Consider the following 15148-nt stretch of genomic DNA (forward strand, 5'->3'; position numbering starts at 1 on the left):
GTAAGAGCCCGACCATGAGGGTCGGGGAGAGGCGAGAAGGGTGACAGCGCTGCCGTTCCCACGCGGGCCGGGTGGTCCCGCCGTGCTGGAGGTTAAAACCCCTCCACCAGCCCCACTTTAGCTCATCACTGTGGTTATTTTTAAGCAGCACAGCCTCCAGAAGGTAGGGAGAAAAACAGATGAAAAGATCAAACTTATTTATACTTTAAATTAGAAACAAGCTGTACAAAATATACAAACCAAGGCGGGGAAAACAATAAATATTGGTGTACAGCTGCCTCCGGACTGTAAATGGCAGATTATCGGGGCGGATGAGGTCTGAGTGAGCCCAGCCCACCTTCCTCTTTTCTGACAGAGGGGAAAAAACCCTCTGCCACTAGAACTCAGGGAGGTTTCCTGGGGGAATGAGCGAGGTCCTGCGGGTGAAAAGGTGGAGCTGGCTGTGGGACCTAACCCAAGCCAGGCTGAGCTGCCCACTCTGCCTCCGTCCCCACCAACCTCCCGGTGCTGGCGTGGCCAGCGCTGGGTTTTCACACCAGCAGCAAGGCAGCAGCTCGGTGCGGCCGTTGGAAAACATTCACCCGCGATCACAGGCAGAGACACTCGTCTCCAGGCCACGTCACCTTGCCCCAGACTTGGACACATGTCCCTTGTTGCCAGCATCCTTGGCTTTAAACCCCACTTTTGAGTCCCGTTTTGCTTGAGGCTGCAGACCTCCTGGGAGAGGGTGTTGGGGCAAGGGGTCCCCAGTCCTGCTCCCCCATCATTCCTACAGCAATTAGCAGTGCTAATCAGCAACGTGCTCCCAGCAAGAGCACCCCCTTCTCCTTTCCAACACACAGCATCTCCCAGACATCTCAAACCCCAGATAAAGCAGGAAGCAAAGCCCCGGAGCATCATTAACCCTTGAGCTGCCATGTAGGCTGAGAAAAATTCCTGGAAACAGCAGTTCACATCCAAGTTTGAGGCTCTATTTTCCACAGGTTTCATGGTTGTGAAATAACCATCATCTCCTCACTACATACATGTGTGTTGCAGTTAAAAAAGTTGTCTGGCTCATCTCTTTCCTCTGCTAGGATTTCTGCCAATAAATCACTGTCATCTGGTCTAAGGCAAACAAACAAGGCTGCTTTAAACCATAAACATTTATTGATGACAAAAGGCTTGAGGCAACAAGGCGTAACTTCCAGAATGACAAGTTTACTCTGGATCTCAGTCAGGGGCAAACTCTTCGGAAATTTATTGAGAGCACCACAGACCTTTGGGATGCTGATAGGAAAAGCTCTTCCCTTAAAACCAGGAGGAGGATTAAGCCCTTACCCCCATCAGCTGCAACACAGCAGCAGACATTAACCCTTGAGCTCCGGGCAGCTTTGGTCTGGCATCGCGCTGGCTCAAAGGATTTCTCCCCCAGGCCCTGTGTGGCCTCCTGGCCCTGTTTACTCCTCCACTGCCTCCACGTAATCCTATCAAAGCCAATTAAGCTGTGCCAGGAGAGCAGCGGTGCTGCAGGCAGTGAGTGGCCGGAGGGGCAGATCACCTCCTCCCCGGCGAAGTCCCCTCAGCTCCTTCCCTGTCGTGGGGTCCCCAGCCAAGGTTTGGTTCAGCATCAGGGACACAGCAAGAGCATCACCTCCTGCTCAGCACCAGCCGCCACCAGCCCCACACGTGCTCCCCGGAGGGGTTTGCATACAGGCACCGCACCAAGCCCAAAATTTGTCAAGCAGCAACAGAGGTGGCCTAGGACACATCCCAAAACCAGGAGGTCTGAGCACAAGGGCAGAGGCAGGAGAATAAAAGCCCAGGGGAAGGGACAGCTCTGTGATGTCCAACCCGAGCAGCGCTTCCCTGCGAGCTGGGAGCTCGCTGTGCGAGGTGCAGCATGAAACCAGCTCCTCAAGGCTGTGGCCCTTCTGTCTAATGCAAGTTGGCCCAGTCTTCCCTCTGCAAGTTTCCCTCTGCTTTTTCATCCAGCTCTTCTGCTGCATCTGGTCTCAACAAATTCAATTTTATTCCTAATGGCCATTTAAGAAATCCCCCTGTGCAATGATCTATAGGCTGACCTATAACATCAGATGCAGTTTCTACAAAGAAGTAGAGCAAGCATCACTCTTTTCCTCCTTAATGGCCTTCTCAGGGCGGATTTCCAAGCAGAGGGGACACACAGTTTCCCTCTCCCCACAGCCAGACCCTGACCACGAGGGGAACCCCCCCAGCGTCCCTCCCCAGGGGGACATGGGCTGCACAAAACATCTCAGGAGCTTCACCCCAGCCCTCAGCCATTCCCACACATGGGGCTGCCTTAGCACCCTGCTTCCACCTTGAAATCTTGTCTCCTTCTTGCCGAACCCCATCGCCTCTCAAGCAGCCTTTTGGGGTTGTCCTTCTCCCACCAAACCCCTCGTTGATCCCCGTTAGCACGCGGCAGCTGGGCAGAGCATCAGCATCCAGCCCGGCTGCGGCAGCCAGCGCGATCTCACCCGCTCTCCCCTCCCTCGCGTTTGAATGGGAACCCTTGCCTCCATTGATAAATCTGGGACAAATCTGCTATTCTTTATTTCGGAGGATCAGAAACCTTTCAGCGCAAACGCTGTTACAATAATACCTTAATGCACTGTAAATGTATTGTCTCTCCTCCCACAGTGGGGAACACACAAAGCCCCAACTGCTACATCAAGGCAGCGCAGTATTAACTCACTGGAGAGGTTTCTCATGTCATCTCGGAAACATGAGCTCTACCGCTGCCGCTCATAACGTGGACAAACATTACAGAAAAAGGCTCAAGGTTGTCACTCAGGTCACTAATCACTGCCTGAAACCTTTGCAGACAGGACTGCAGAGGACTGTTGGCATCAGACAGTGCAGCATCAACCCAACTTCTCAAGACTAACTTGGAGCAATCCATACATTATACAGCTAAAACAGATGAAGAGATGCTTTAACCCTGCTCTGCTTGGCTTGCTTCAGCTGCTTGCCCTCCCTGTAACCTTCAACTGGTTCTTCTCCACCACATTATCCTTGATTTAATTGTGATTATTTGCTTGGCAACTGGGGAATAAGTTATATGAGGCAACCTCCAGCTCCAGACCGACCAGTCCCACCAACCTCACCTTCTCCCTTGTGGAGGCAGGAGGTGGGACCATCCCCGCAGTCCCCGAGGCTCACACCCTTCCAGAAGAGCCGTGATGTTACCCCAACGTACGCCGAGATGGGGTCACTGACCCCATTCCCAGAAATCAGGCATCCCATCTCATCTCCTCGTCAAGCCACCAAAGCATCTGATGAGGGTTACCCCGCTGGGGTAACAGCTGGGGTAAGACAAATTCTCTGCTGATGCTGCCCAGAGAGGCAGAAGGAAGGATGGGAACTGAATCTTGATTTCCCAGGACGAATTTAGTGCTCTAACTCTGGAGCATACAGTCCCTATTCTTGTCCCTGTCTTAGTCAGACTCTGGGTGTAACTCAGTCGTGGAGTGAATCCTTCAATCTCTCTGTGCCTCAGTTTCTCATCCGTACATTAAGAGAATATTTCTCGCCTCCCACCTAGAGTCTATTTAAATCCTACACCAGAAGCCTTTCGCTGCACTCATGGTTGCAGAAAATGAGAAAGATACTGAAATTTGGGAGAGGGAGGAAAACTCAAATGCTGCCTAAATACTGTGGCTTGCTCAGCCCTCAGCTCAGGTGAAGAGCATCGCTGCGAGCTCCGTAGCAATAACTGATACCTCTCTCTAACAGGGTATTTAGGACAAAGCACAACAGGACCCCAAACACCCTGGGATCCTCTCTGACTGCTGCAGTCTGGCGACCGAAGGCAGCTCGTCTCTAGAGAACAGTCATTATTGTTAATGGATGGGGGGGAAGTGAAAATTGAACTGCTAACCCAAAATAACTGAGCATGGACAGGAGCTATTTTTCATCTTTTTTTTCCACGATGCTGTGGATTTAGCGAGATTATTACTTGGCCAGATTTGGTGGCTAAATAAGACCAGCCAAGTTATTCTGCATCGCTTGGTTATTTCACTCAGTGAGTCTGTTGGGTTTAATGGAGCTGCCTGAGCTAAATCCTATCCGACCCTTTGGGGATCTAGGGGTTACAACTCAGGATATACTTAGGCCTATTTTAATATCCTAAAAATGTGATTAACTGGGTGGGATTATGGTGGCCAAACAATGTTAATGCAAATTCTGCTGTAATGGGGATCATGTTCCAAGGCCTTCATAATGACAGCAAAATGATACCCAGCGACTTCTTAGGCAGCTCCTGTTGCACACCATTATTTGGTCATTAAGATATAAGATTACATTGACAAAGCAATTTAACCACAAATCCAGGGAGACAACAGGGCAACGTTACTGTGTTTTCATTATGAAGGTAAAAATGTCTGCAGGAGTGGAAGATGACCTGCATTTCAGCAACGGGAGGAGGAAAGCCAGGGGGCTCCTCGGGGACTCGAGGCAACGCCGGGAGACCATCGGTGCCGAGTCAGACGCAGCCTCGGTGTAAAGACACAAAAGCCCCAATTTCTGGCAGCAAAAAGCATCGTGCGGGTGAGGGGTGACTGCTCACCCCATGAATAATTTACTCCACGGATGTCACTTCTGGTTGGGGTTGGTGACAGCCACCCAGCGAGGTGGCACGAGGCAAGGCGCAGCCTCCTTAAGCCGAGTGAACCGCAATGTCATCTCACGGCAGCGAAAACTCTTGACACCAGCCCCTACAACCCAACCCAGCAACCGCCCTCCGTCTAAATGAATGTGGTCGGAGCAGTTTGCCCTAAAATATGGGATCGTTCTTTCACGGTACTGTTTTAAGTTGAATTTTCATAGGATGCTGAAGATATTCGGGGTGAATTGATGCCTAACTCCCTTCGGCTGCACAAACAAGTCTGTTTTTAAGTAATATGTTTTTGTTTTGCATAGAAATACTGGAGAATCTCTAAGTCACCGCTGTGCCACAAAGCGTCCATTGTACAGGCTCCAATGTTTATTTTTAAAACATGCACTCGCCACCTTTTTCCCACTCTTTAGCCAGTTATATTCAGAAAAATAAATTGCATCACAGAAATGAAGTGATTTTTCCTGTGGTGGGTAGCTGGGATGGAGCCTGCCTCAACCCTCCCCTGCCCTGGCACCAGGCGCTGGGGCCTCCCAGCAATTAGATCAGTGGGAGCTGGGCAAGGAGGAGATTTATCAAGGGCACTGAGCTGTCTCACCCAAGCACAGGAGCTCCGTGACAGCCGCTGCACTGCCTGGAAAGAGGGCAAGGACTTTCAAACTGTGTTTTGTCTCTTGGATTTCTCTGCTTTTCCCCAATCCTCCCAATTTTTCCGTGCCTTTTCATTTGCTAGTTCAGTGAACATCATGTTAGAGAGGAGAGAGATGAAATCTGAGCTTGCAGGAGTTTGATTGACACAGCCCTGGAGCAAATAACGAGGGATGAGGCATTGCCATCACATTGTATTCAAGTGGGACACGACTTCCATCAACCACATGTCTTTGGTGTCGCTGGGGAAGAGCCATCATTTAGTAAATTTGGTGTCAGTGAGGAGCTAGCATGAGAAATGCAGCTTAATGCAAAGATCAATACATTCAGCTTGGTGACAAGCCAGCTCTTGGAGAACAGGCTCGTCCCCCAGAGCATCCCAGTCCCCTAAGGAATAGCGGGACTGGGGGAGCCCAACCCAGCTCTGGGTACCCACAGCCCCCACACGACTATGCTAACCCAATAACCCAAAGCAAGGAAATTCTCTGGTTTCACCGAAATCACATGACAGATTTTTCCGGAGGTGAAACTACTGGTGGTTAAAATGAGGAACAGGAAGGGTAGGGGAGAGCCGAGAGGGGACAGAATAACCTTTTTGTAGCTTGTCATGTTCCACCTTCTAACGAACACAGGAGCAAACTCACTGTGGTATAATTATTCTGAACCCATCAAAATTCCATTAGAGTTTAATAAAGTCTTGGAAAGAAACAGGGTGACTGCCCAGCTGCAATTAGAGAGCCATGTTACAAAGACAAGGATGCTCCAGTGAGCTGGATCCCTCAGCGACATGGTCCTTGGGCTTTCAGTCTCAAAGGAAATAGCTAATAGAAAATTAAAACTTGCACAGGTCACCAGGCAAAACACATTACTGCAGCCCTGGCTTCCTGGCTTAAGTTAATTAGTTAATGTTTGTACAGTGCTTTGGAAAAAAAAAAAAAAAAAAACAACAAACCAACCCTGCATTAAGTGCTAATATTGCCATCATTCACCTTCTAGCTGGCAATGCAGGGGAAATTCTCTTTTGCCTGAAGGTCCTTCTGGCTGTCCCCCCATCTTCACAGTGAGTTTAACCCTCGATCACCAGCACTGGGAACTGGTTTGTTCTAAAAAGCTTCCCTCAGCGTTATTATACAAGGATTCTTTTCTGCAGGGGAGACGCATTTGCACAGGGCTTGCCGTTTTCAAACACAGGCAGTAAGTTTGTTTGCATTTAGCTGTAACATCTGGATGCTGGTAGATCTGCAAAGCCTGCAGGTAAAGCTGGAGCTCCTTAATGCTTCCCAGCCATTAGGCAAAGGCTTCATTTCTAGCTGGGAAACCCAAACCAGCAAAAATTTGGAGCAAAGGAATTTGTGCAGCATCACAGGGAGTCTGCAGGAGAGCGTGAAGACCCGAGCTCTGAAGCTCAACCCAGTGATTTATTTTTAAGCAGATTTCCTGCATTTTAGCTACAACACTTCTTCTCCGGGATCCCCCTTCTTGCACAGCCCGTTTCTGAGAAACCCTGAAAACCCGCTCAGAAATCCCCTCGTATCATGGTGTGTTTGTAAGCAGGAACACACCAAAACCCTCACGAGAGGTAGCAGATGAGTTGCCTTTTTGTCTTTTTAAGCCCTCTCACTGGGACCAGGGGTGTGATGCTGGGTGATGGGTGGTGGGTGACACAGTCCTGCCAGGAGGTCACCCAAGGGTGCCACAGGGGCCAGGTTTGGTTTGCTGACTGACACCCTTTTTGGCAAGAGCTAGTAATAACGAACAAGATCTAACAATTTATGCAAGATTCTCTTAAATCTCTTATGCAACCTCCAAAGCAAAAGTAAAAGCCACCACGTTCCTCTTTTCCATTTCTCTAAGCCTAAAACGATAATATAAGCAATTTGGGGATGTTTTCTTGGGGAAGGGGGGGGGGAGCTTCCTGCGGCCTGGCTTTTTTTTTTTTTATATATATTAGGAAAAACAGGTCTTCACTCAGCTTGGGGACACCAGGAAGGCTGATCCGCTCTGTCACCTGTGACAGTAACCCCAGCAACAGCTCGGCTGCCGGCAGAGGCAGGAGAGGATGCTGACTCACTGCCTGCTTCGCTTTCGCAGCTCACCCTTCACTGCTGGAAGAGTCTTGCTATTCCTTTCCTCTAACCCTCCCCTTAAACAAATAATTAAGAAACCTCAGTTATAAATGAACACACGAATAAAAGTGTCAGTGAATATCAAGGAGAAGTTTAATTCCACGAAAGAACTAATTTTGGTTCAAAAGGCAGTGCCCACCATTAATTCACTGAAGTCATTACAAACAGAAATGACTCCCGAGATGGAAGGGTTTGCTGCAAATATAAATCACTGAATTATTAACAGCCTGGAGATAGCAAGAAAGGGGAGGAAACTTGAGAAGACCTTCTTAAAAGAATAATTCTCCCCAAAATAACTGAAAGTCTCTTCTCTCCTTTCCTTTGACCTTATTTCTTTGTCTGCTGCTTGCTTGCTTTTTTAATGCAAATTTTGTGCTTTCTCTGCTGCTTTGTTCCCCTTCTTCTCTTGGGGAAGCACAAAATGAGATCCAGAACAGCCAAGAGAGAGGAAATCAGTTGACTTCGCCTTCTTCTCACATCTTTTCTTCCTGTAGAGTCATTTTGGCTGGAGAGCGATGGGAACACATGCAGGCAGAGCTGGTGGGAGCAGGATCCATCATCCCAGGGATGGAAGAGAGCAGGGAGGGAAGCGAGATGTCACAGGGGTCCCCACCAGGACACAATTCTGCAGCTGCCCCCTTGGGAGCAAAGCTATGGACACCCCTCCCAATAAACAGTGAATTTGGAGATGCTTTTTTAATTGTCAGGATTTATTTCTGCTTTTGATTCACCCATTTGGCCCCTCATGAGGAGGATGTCTCGGTACCCCCAGCAGCTGCCCAGATGACCTCACCAGACGTGGTTGTGTCTGGGCTGGGTTCCCTCTTCTGCTCACCCCAACTCTTGCCACCCAGCAGTGATGGAAAACCCTCACCTTTGGCTCAGAGGGTGAGTTTCCAGCCCTCCCACAGAGCAGAGCTAGCAAAAACCCTGCACAAGATATTGCTATTATCTTCCCAAAACCTCATGAGGTGCCTGATAATTTCAGGGAGGGGGAAGAGCAGAGGATGAGATGTGACTCACGGCTGGGAAATGCACGAGGGTGGCAGAGCCTGTTAGAGAAAAATCAACCCAAAAGATCCTTTCTTGCTCAACAGTTATCATAAGCCAGAATTCAACAGGGAAATCCTGCTAAATCCTCCAATTTCTGCAACACATACAACCATGTTTGGCACTGCAGGAACCCAACGATGCCAGAGCCCAGGGCATGTGGACAACGTGAGTCTGGGGATATGGGGCGATATGGAAGAAGCTCTGCTGGCCATATAGACCCTACACACACCCTACACACACTTTTATTCCCAATTCACCCACATTCAGGTGACAACCATCACCTATAGATAAGCCTCCCTAGGAGCCCCTATGCATAAGGCCAAGTGTCCCCGTGCCCAGCCAACAGCCTCTGTGCCGTGGAGATGCTGCGGGCAGATCCAGCCTCCTCCTCCTCCTGCTGCTGGCAGGGCAAATGGGTGAGAAAATGTGTTTCTCACCCCATGGCCTCTGCGACGAGGTTTCAGGCTGTACCTGCCTGTGTCTATTGTCTGCCGCCTGCCTTACACGGGAGCTTTTAATAGCTCCATTATGGCAGCAAAGACCGTGCGAGGCACCTCTGCAAAGCTGAATTGGAAATGCTTTTTAATGAGGATGATTCACGGTAGCTCCCAGTGTCAGCCATGGCACTGCGAACGGGGCGCTGCCTTGCACTGACATTTCATCACGAGGCAGCTTGGAAGAAAAGCTTACGGCTACCAGCATCTCCTGGCTTTTTGTGGAGGAGGGACTGAGGTTTGGGCCTGAGGCCAATCTCTGCTCATCTTAATCTCCAAAGCAAAGCCTTGAAAGGGGTTTTTGAGCTGCGAATTTTGCAGGAATGCCCCAAAATGTGATGTGAGCAATACTGCAACCACCTCCACCAGCAGCCCAACTCAAGGACAGGGATAAAGCCACAGAGCAGGACCTGGACCTGTGTTTTGGAGGCTGCTTTACCATTTAAAGACACCTGAACTGCAAATTGGGGTCAGGGAAAAGCCAGGAGGCTCGACCCAGTGCCCACATCTGGGTCTGGTTTAGCCCCATCAAACAGATGACTTTGGGCCTACTTCTCAAGGTGATGCACAAAATTTTGGGGAAAAAGGACTAAACCCCACATCCCCCCATCCCTGTCACGGAGGCTCTGCAATGCCCTCAGGAAATGGTGCCTCAGTCTCTCAATCTGTAAAATGGGTTGCAGGTATTGACCTTCTTTCATGGAGCGCCCTGAAATATAGGGAAGACATGATTAGGGTGGCAATTATAATAATTTACACCACCCTAATGGCATTTTAGAGCCCATCATGGTTGTGGCTGAATTTCTAACATTTGTCAGAAAGAGATAAAAGCTTTTCTCGCTGGTCGGTCTAAAGGCTTTCAGGCCCTTTTTGATGTGCTGTGGCTAATAGCCCCTTCATTTGATTTTCATTTCTGCCGTTGGTCTTTAAGAGCTGCCACACAGACTTTGTGAATGGATTGGAAGAGACGGAGCAACGATCCCCCCCGAAAGCTGCTCCAATTCTCATTAATACAAATCCCTGCAGGGCGAACTCCCAGCCCCGCACTTGTGTGCGAGGAAGCCGAAAATAGCAACGTTTATAATAATAATAAATAACGGGGCGGATGCTAGAAACCATGAAGTGCCTCCGACGGATTTTGTGTGTGTGTGTATGTGTGCAGGAAGGTCCCAAAACGCAAGTGACAGCAATAATCGAGGCTTTTGTCAGAGCGTGAGTGTTAGAAATAATTGAATCGCTGCCTTGTTACATACGGACCGATTTAGACCCTCATTATGCATTTGGCAAGTACTTAGCATAACGAATCAATTTAAAATGGCACATGAGACTCAAGTAATTCATAATGAAACTCCAAATCAAGATTACAAGGCAAGACTAAGCCTCCCTAGCTCAAATTAACGGGATGGAGAGGCAGCCCGTGATGAAGATGAGTTGAGGGTGGGGAATAGGCTGGTGGAAACCTCAAAGTCTCTGCCACCACCTCCTATGTGGCCTTGGGTCAGGCATTTAAGTCTCCTGGGGCTCTAGACCCTTGTACCGAAATTGCACGTGTGGTATTTCTATTTCAGAGAGTATTTCATGTCTGGCTCCATTCACAAATGAGAGAGGCAAAGTCTGGTCTGTGGTCACTGCATCACGTCTTCGTCTCTCTTGCTACCCAAGAAACAGCCCCAAATTTAACTAGTTTCTTCTCCTGAACTTACCCCCATGAAAGCCTCTTCACCACCATGGTACATAAGCTTACTGCAGGCCTGTCGTCCCTCTCTGTTGAGCCACAATATTTCCCTGCCTCCCAAATATCACGCAGTTTAACGGGCTTAAAACAGTGAGATGGGGGAAGAGGCATCAGATGAGTTGCGTGGGTGAGACGGGGTACCCGAGACAGGACTGAGGTGGAAATAAAACACATAAATCCAGAAAGGCTTCACAAAAACCCAGCACACGATGGCAAATCTCAGTGGAGAGGACCCGGCTGCCATCCAAGAGGCACAGAGCAAGGCAGAGCCTGGCATAAACTGTGCTAAAGTCCAGCTTTACACACCCAAGGCAGCAGAGGAACGTAACAGCACGTTCTCATAGCAGCTGTCTGCTAAGGCTTTACCTCTGTGCATTTTAGGAATTATCCAGCTGGGATTAAAAATGCCTCCCACCCCTTCATATTTAAATATAGGTTTTCAGGCTAGCAGGAAAAAAAAAAAAAAAAAAAAAAGACAGAGACAGAGACAAGGCTTTGCTCAACTAGAGCTGAATAATTAGGGATGACTAATACGATGTACTGTGGGAAAACGCAGAAGAGAGTCTTGCCAGGATGCAGACCCTGGCTGATAAAGCCTACTACATCCACAGGACAGGTCATCTGGGGTTTCTGGGATGCTGCTGTTTCAAGTTTACAGCCTTTCTTCTGAGTCTCCAAACAGGCTGCTTTGCTCTAACATCATGGGTAAAAGATGAGTCTACAGGGAGTTTGCTGGGCTGGGACCACCCGTTTCCTCCTGTTCCTTTGAGGAGGTCCCAAATACACACCAGAGCCAAGCGGGTGGCCTGTGGGATACAGGCACAGCTGGGAGGGCTGGAAACTCTTCAACTTGGCTGGAGCACTTGGGTTACTTAGGGAAAAGAAAAAAAGCCCATCTGAGTAAATTTACACCCAAGTGACAGCCTGGGAGTCTCCAGCGCAAGGGCTGCTGCTCGGCAGCGGGAGGAAGATGCTCCTGCAGAATCCCTTTGCTCCAGGTGGTCCCCAGTTAACCTCTATCCTCCCCCCAGAACGACTTGGAGGGGAATTTTTCATAGGTAATTCCAAATCTCTGCTCCTTGTGCTCAGCCTGACGTCTCCTCCTGGCTTCTGGCTTAACAGCACAGGTCAGCTAAAAGGTATTTTCTAACCTTGCTGCTCCATGCAGTAATTCCCAGTCACACAGGGCTGCTGTTATAGGGTGACAAAAGGAGTTACTACACTCCTGAAAGGCAGATGCAATCCTTAATCTCCGTATTATAATGTATATCATACTACAAGAAATATTTGGGATCCTCTAATATTCCCAGTGCTGCTGAACTTGCTACCCAGTGCTACACATACCAGGCACATGCAGCAGGAGCTCCAACGTTTTTTTTGAAGATCTCAGGAAAAAAAAGGAGATCTGTCTGTGCATGCACATTTAATGAAAGAGATTTGAAAGAACAGGATCATATCCAGTATCACAGTGGAATAATTTTGGCTGAAAGGCGGCTCTGGAGCGACGCTGTGCAGGTGCACAGGAATTCTTAAAGCAGTCAAGCACTGTACAAAAAATAGTCATGGATACTTGTATGTTGTGACAAATCAATCTGCTACTTGTTGCATTAAGTTTCCCTAGACATATTTTTTTTTTAATTAATGCTTAAGTTCTTAGAGATTCAGGATTTATACTACAAAGTGCAGGGATGAAGTTACAAGATCCTTTACAAGGCTGTTTTGTCTATTTTTCAACATATAGCACCTAAATATTCTCTTCTTAGTATTAACATCAACAGTACAATAGCCTATACTGCTCCTGTTTTGTACAATTTTCTGCTCAAACCTCCTCTGTGCTATGCTGAGTGTTACAGTTAAGACAAAACAACAAATGTTTCATGAGGAATATAAAGTTTTGGTGGGATGAGCCCCATCATCTCCAAAGAGCTGTCCCTGAAGTCACAGCAACTTTCCAAAGCTTTAGCAAAATTAAGGTTCCTGCTGCCCAGGTGCTTGCTCATATCTCCCATTAGGGTAGAGGCAAGTCTTTCTTGTCTCCACATTTTCCCCCAAATGACTCTTTTTTGCTGAAAACACTTAGGTACATTTCTGTGCTAAAGGCAGGTTTTTTCTGCTTCTTCTAAAATCTGATACAACTCAGCAGAAGATGAGAGAAGTACATCCCCCAAAATGTGTTCATAATACTGCCACCTAAAATAGTCCATAGGAGTCAAAACCAGAATGAAATTCTGATTTCATCCAAATTTGCCGATCCTTATAAATTTATTTAGAAAACCACAATTCCTAGGAAATCCCCTGAAAAGGTGGGGAGGAAAAAAAAACAAAGAGGGAAATCATGGGAAAGGGAAAACTTGGTTCACATCCAGTTCTAAGGGATGTGCTGCAAGCCGAGGCCATCTCCAGTGAAAATACAAGACTCAGAGCGTCTCTGGCGAGATTAGAGAGTTTGGATAGAAAATGATGAACCTGGTTACCGAGGCCAGAGAGGGAGCGTGTGTGTGTGCGTGCACACGCGTGTTCACAGGGGATAACTGGGACACAGAGAAGCATTTTATTAGAAATTAATGTGCTCCAGTGATAGTTCTTCATTAGTATTTTGCAAGCTGCATCCAGGGGGGACTCTTTCCCCAGGACCCAAGCAGTGGGCTCCTCCGGGGATGTGCACAGCTGGTTTCAGGGTCATGATGCTGACACAGGTTGAAAACCAAGCCCAGACGGCGCAGGATTGGTGCATCTTCTGTGGTTCCAGCGAGTCGCCCTGCATCCCCCAGAACGAGAGCAGGTTTATAGGTTGTCACGTAACCTCCTCCTGCCATTTTGTGGCTATGTAGGACATGTAGCCTCCAGGGAGGCTCCAACGCTGATATAGGGTTCTTGATTTACTGAGGTTTGTGCTGCAACATGTTCGTTGGCAGATGGATTATCTGGGCCAAATCCTGCACTCGGGGATACCCAACACATCTCTCAATGACTTCATTAAGCCTCCTGATCTTGCTGAGCCACACAGGCAGCGTCACCCTGGGGTCCGTGTGCAGCCACTGGAACAGCCTCCCATGGGTGCCACGTGTCCCCGGCAAGCTGTCCCGGCACACGGCCAGTGGGGCGGGGGGGACGCAGCCACCCACAGTGGGGACATCCCTCTTGGTGTAACAAGGAGTGTGTGCTCACCCCAGGCACTCGGAAAGGCAGAAGGCAAAGAATGCACGGTGGGGGTATTCATCACCTCCCCAGCATGTGAGTTTGTTTTTTTTAAGTTAAAGGATGGGCTGGTCAAGACAGATTTCAGCTCCTGCTTGTTGTACTGAGCATTTACCCTGAATCCTCCCAAAATCCCAGATCTTGAGAGAAGCCAAGTCCCAGCTGCATGTGTTCAGCCTGTAAGTGCAAATGATTATAAACCCTTTTCTAAGGAGAACCTACCCTTCCATAGCCCCCCACCCCCACAAATCGATGTCCTCTCCCTTGCTGGGGAAAGGACTTGACCTTATTTCCAGCTGTCCCTCCTCCAGAGCTGTGAGGGAAGATGACACAGTTTGGCGATCCAGCTGTGGCACGCAGCGTATGAGCCTTGGGCTTCATTAAAGCATCCTGCAAGATGCTCTAAACTAGGAAGGGTGAAATTTTCAGCACCCACTGTCTTCTGCAATGAGCTCTTCTAAAAAGCTGACTTGCTATTAAAGCACCCAAAAAGAGCTTCATGCTACTAAAAATTCCTGCCCCTGGTAACAGACTACTCTGAAATACCAAGAGTCAAAGCTTAGCCACTTCTTGGGAAATGTCCCCCAAACTGTGTCCCCAAAGCACAAACTAAATCCATTCTGGTCTGACAAAGAGTTTAAGAAAATGATCTTCCCCACATCTGGTTTGAAGTTAGTACGGAACAGATCTGAAGGTGAGCAGGAAGGCTTTCAATTGTGTTTAACATAAACCAACTTCTTCCCTGCAATTCCCACATCGAGCCTGGTTGCAGCAGAGTTGGAGAAGATCTTTAATGTTACACCTCATCTCAGTGCAAAATTTCCACTACTTTTTCCATTCCCTCTTTATTCCACAGCTGAGTTTATTTAGCTACATCCTACAGACATTCCCATAAAGAGCCCCTTAACTGCTGCGGGAAATAATCTTTGAACTGCAAATCTTAAGGCCTCAGCTCAAAACACGATGGAAATGGAGCCACCATTTAAAAGAAGGAGAGGTGAGGAGGAGCATCTCCCTGCCAAGTATTTTAGCACTTGAGCCTACCGGATACAGACACACAGCTTAGCCCAGCTTCATATTCGTTCTTTTCGAGATGCAGAGTTTGAATGAAAAATTCAATTTTGCTTAAGAAGAGAATTTTATCTCCATGAGCCAGCCAAGGGAGAGACCAGAGCCCTCAGCATCGTCCTGGAGCAAACACAGCAATCGATCTCGGCTATCTGAGGTCAAGGAGTTTGCTTCTTATCCTATTTTAACACCAACTGGGTCCAGGTGG

The sequence above is a fragment of the Strix aluco genome, chromosome 25 (genome assembly GCF_031877795.1).
Source record: "Strix aluco isolate bStrAlu1 chromosome 25, bStrAlu1.hap1, whole genome shotgun sequence".
Lineage (NCBI taxonomy): Eukaryota > Metazoa > Chordata > Aves > Strigiformes > Strigidae > Strix > Strix aluco.